Below are 5,012 nucleotides of genomic sequence, written 5' to 3' on the forward strand. Positions count from 1 at the left end.
AAGTTATTGTAGGAAGCCTTGAGTATGAAGAAAAAAAGTAGTTCAACCAGGAATAACAGCAATGTTTTCCCAGGGTCTAGTTCCACTGAATAGTGTGCAAGCAGAAATAAAATTCTGAGTCGAGTAAGGTGGATGAGGACTTTTTTTTAATGAAGTACATACCAAACATCCTAAAGAATACTGAATGTATAAGCTAAGAGGCAGCTTTTCCACAAATATTTAGCCCTATAGATTCTCTCTCGGCATATACTTAAACCTCCTGTGTGATCTTGGCAAATTAAACTGTGGAACTCAGTTTCCTCAGGTGTATAAAAAGAGGCTTAAGCTAGATACTATCTAAGTTTCCTCTAGCTATAAAATTTGTTTTCATCTAATAAATTAAGTTATAAACAGTAATTGCTAAATGTATCCTACAAACAAAAACCATATCATGGAAAGAAGAACAATATTTGTAAAATGACAACTAGCTAAAACTAAAGACCTGTATCTCTTAATTTGTTCTGATTAAAAGTAGTAATCAGCAATTGTAAAATGAAGGTGAACTTATAAACTTTAAATGGAAATCCAGACTATACCATTATTATGGAAGTGGTATAATACCTAGTTTTGTTGATATTATTTATGAAGAATGGTGACATAGTAATGCTCTTTTTTTCCTCAGAAAATGAGGGAAACATTTAGTTTGGAAACAATCAGTTCACACAAAGATAAGGGGTAACAACAGCAAGACTGAATTTTTTTTTCTGGGCAGGGCATGCGTGAGATATACACAGATTTTTTTCATCTATATTTCATTACTATTAAAGTAATCTTCATTACTCTTAGCATACTCTTGTTTTTAATGGTGTCAAATTTTGAGGTGAGTATAGCCCAGAATGCATTATTAGTGTCATTTTAGCTCATTGTTTCTCATTATCAGGCTTGGGAAGGTAGCTGAGTGTAATGCGGTGGTTTTCAAAAAATATTTTTTCAGCAAGTAGATCCATTATCTTCAAACAAATTATAAACACATAAAAGCAGAACAGATCTGATTGAAGATGAACAAAAGGGGAAGCAGAGTCCACACTGTTTCCCTTGAGGTAGATTTTTGAAACTCTGGGGCTTCCAAAATGCTTCCTAGATACCTTTGTTATACTGGAAAACACATGGGGTTTTGAGTTCCCTGTAACTGGGTTCAAATCTCAGCTCACCCACTTAAAAGCTGTGAGATGGGGAGAGAGTTACTGAGATTCAGTTACTCATGTGTAAGAGGCTAACAATAGTAAATAACATAACTGTTTATGATTGTTGTATGGATAGAATGCTCAATAAATATCAATTCACTCCTGCTTTTGTTTAAAATTAAAGATAAAACCACCTGTCCTATAGTTTTAAAAATGGGCATAGTAGCTATCTCCAGATGTAGGCCTCCCAAAATTCAGGTTTAGATATTTCCAATTTGTCTCAGGTGGTTTTTCCTCCCTCAAGTTATTAGTGTCAAGTTTCTTTTTGTCTCAGGGGTTCTAACTATGCCTTACTAGCACCCTTATTATATCTAGTTAAAACTAGATAAACACACACACACACACACACACACACACACACACACACACATCAGGGGTTTATTATGAAAACCCCATAATACACAGTGAACGTTCCATGGTTCTTATAGTTTTCTTTTCTAGACAAAGGAAACAAAAATGTGCAAGCTTTTGATTTTAAACTTCAAATAGAACTGTTAAAATTGTTCTTTCACACTAACTTGTATTAGGAGGTTATTAGTATTTTTACTTTGGAGGCCATTCCTTTTTAAAAATCAAATTTGATTATATCTCTCCAAGAATTTATCAGCAAATATAACTTCAGTTCACTCAAAGCAAGGCTTAAACATATATATATTTTTTCTGATATAGCTTTTGTTGGCTTAGATTCAGTGCTTAATCTTAAGGTGATGGGAGTGGATGGAGGACAGAAAGACACTATACAAGTAAAAAGGAAAACTGATACCTAGGTTATTTTTCAGCAAATGCATTCAATACTGAGGATCATTCATTCCAGTGCATCAGAGGCAATATTTACTAATTTTTCTTGACCTAGAAATGACACGTGCAATATTTTATATCTCTAAAGCTCTCCAGTTTCATGGCATGATGGTCAAGAGTGAGAGCTCTGGAAGCAGATTGTTTGGGTTAGAATACCAGCTCCATTAATTGTCTTGTGCAAGTTACTTAACAAGACTTGCCTTTGTTTCTTCAACTATAAAATGGGAAAAATAATAGTTACCAACATCAGAGGGTTGGTGGGAGGTCTGAATGAGTTGGAATTGTTAAAAGCTTAAAATACTGCCTGGCACATAGTAAGTACTTAATTATTATTATCAGTATTTATATTTATGCACTGGTGTCCATTCCTATTTATCAAAACTCATTGGATGAGCCCCTCTTCTATGCCAGGCACAGTGACAGACACCTCAGTTGCTAAAACAAATCACCCATCATCTCTGCCCCCAAGAGCTTACAGCCAAGTAGAAAGAAAAAGACTTGATGCTGTGACGCCAAGTTGTAAATCTGTATCAAATTCAGGGAGTCCCCGAATTTAGAGGAGAAAATAAATTACCTCTTTATGTACATTAACCTCTAACTGAAATTTAGCATTTCCTTCAACTACTAATATAGGTGACAAATCACAGTAGTGTTAGCAATGCCTGTGGCTTTGTTTCCAAGAGAAGTTACAGATATTTTCATATCACATTACACTTCTTGCAGGTATCTCAAAATATTATTTGCCCTCATCACTGCTTTGAAATTATGATAGTCATAAGACTGACCTGCTGCTAGATCTTTAGTAAATTTAAAAAGAAGCACCTATATTAACACATCACAACTTTGTTGGTTTCCCTTATAATCCAATACATTTTATATTTGTGCATTTACAAAAGAAGTTTTCATAGGCTCCATCAGACTGCCAAAGGGGTCCATGGAACAAGAAAGGTTAAAAATCCCAGCACAGAAGTCTCTGTAAGGCCAAGTGGGGACACTGATGAAAAAGGGCACAATAGGAAGGAGTATAAAATGATTTTTTTGGGTAAGAGAAGCTAAGTGGTCTTCAGTTTTTAAAACATACTTAAAAACCATCAACTTGAGATACTAAGGGTAACTTTATGCTGATTGCAAAAGTGCATAGAAATTGAATTTTAAAAACCTGGGTCCAGGGACTTCCTTGGTGGTCCAGGGAAGTGGTTAAGACTCCGTGCTCCCAATGCAAGGGGCAGGGAACTAAGATCCCCTTTGCTGCAGGGTGCAGCCAAAAAAAAAAACAAAAAAACAAAAAAACAAAAAAAAACCTGGGTCCAACTCACAGCTCTGCCACTAAATGAGCAAATCACTTAACGTCTCTGAGACTATTTTCTCTTCTGTAAAATGAAACTAGTGCCAATTTCATAGGATCATTATGACAAAGTGAGGTAATATACATAAAAGCATACTCACAACTATAAAGGTCAAAATGATTGCTCTTCTTCTTTCCTTGCATGTATATCTAGTCCTGTGCTAGGAAATATAAAAGAAATGAACAGGGGCCTTTGCCTTTTAGGAGTTTACCAATTCCAAATATGCATGAAGGCAGAAACAAAGGAAACCCTGGAAAGCAATTCAAATTCAGTGTGAGTTAGGGGACTAAACATACACCTGTCTTTGACAGTGAATTGGCATCGAAAGTCTCAAAAACTGTTGCCACACCAACCTTAAAAATAACAACACAAAATAAATAAGCTGGCCACAGAAGTTACCAATACTGAGGTGATATACAGACATTTTACCTATAGGACAGAGTCTGATTAAGAGTACTGTAATGTAACCAAGAAAACCCCTCAATTAATTCTAATCTGTCCGAGGGTATAAGGATTTTTTTTAGTGTTCTACAAAGCAGACTACAAAAAGGGAGAATTTGTTACTATGCCCCTCCCATAGAATGGATGGCTTTGATTCTCATGACCAGTACTGGTAAGCGACTGTACGTTAAAACCATGTCCATGCTGAAGCCTAGAACGCTACCATGGCATTCCTAAAGGAATACCCTTTAAGAACATCCCAACTCCTTTGGCCGCATTTTTCTGTTCATCAAAGATTTATAACCTGTGACTCGGTCTTTTTCTTTGACTGTACCTGTATCTCCACCCTCCCGTCATCCCAAAGAACCCTGTATAAATGACAAAGACTGGTAATTCTGCCAGTTACATTTACTGTTAATTCATAAATGAGCATTCTGGTTTATAATTTGATATCTTGCGATTTGCTTAGTGTGCTTTAGTTCTCCAGACCCTGACTGAATTGATGAAACTTCATTTTCTAACCCTGTAAAGCTAAAGATGAGCAGTTTAGCAAGATCTAAAACCCCACAAGCCTCTAGGGGTGGCACTAATCAGAGAAGGCTTATTTGAGAAATCTAAAGAACAAAACAAAACCTTTTTTTTTCTTGGTAGGGGCGAATATTTTTTAAAATACTGAGTACAGAACAGCATAACAAAGAGAGCATTCTGAACTTTTTGTCTGACTAAAAATATAGACTGTACTTAAAAATCAGCAACAAGTATACATAATTTCAGATGTGTTCCTGAAATGCCAAATTTTATACTACAGGCATCATTTGTAGAGCTCACTTTCTTATGTAGCAAATGCATTGTAAAATCAGCACTTTGGTTATTTAAATAACCATTCCAAAGGTACTTGCTTTGTAAACAGCGTTTTGAAGTGAATTCTAAAGGGCTCAAAGCAGGCATTTAAAAATATTATTGAAAGTATGAAACGGCTCTGTGTTTACAGATTAGAATTTTTGAAGATAATGTTTCATTTTAATGTAACACAAGATTACAGGATTTGACTTGGAAGAACATCCTTAGAGATCATCTTGTCCGACTTGAAATTCAAATCTTGACGAGTATTAGCTCAACTCCAAACCCGTCCGGGCCTATGCATCTCTCTTTTTAAGCGAGACCGGCTGAACACCGGATCCCCTCTCCAGTTTTGGAGCGCAAA

The sequence above is a fragment of the Kogia breviceps genome, chromosome 11 (assembly GCF_026419965.1).
Source record: "Kogia breviceps isolate mKogBre1 chromosome 11, mKogBre1 haplotype 1, whole genome shotgun sequence".
NCBI lineage: Eukaryota > Metazoa > Chordata > Mammalia > Artiodactyla > Physeteridae > Kogia > Kogia breviceps.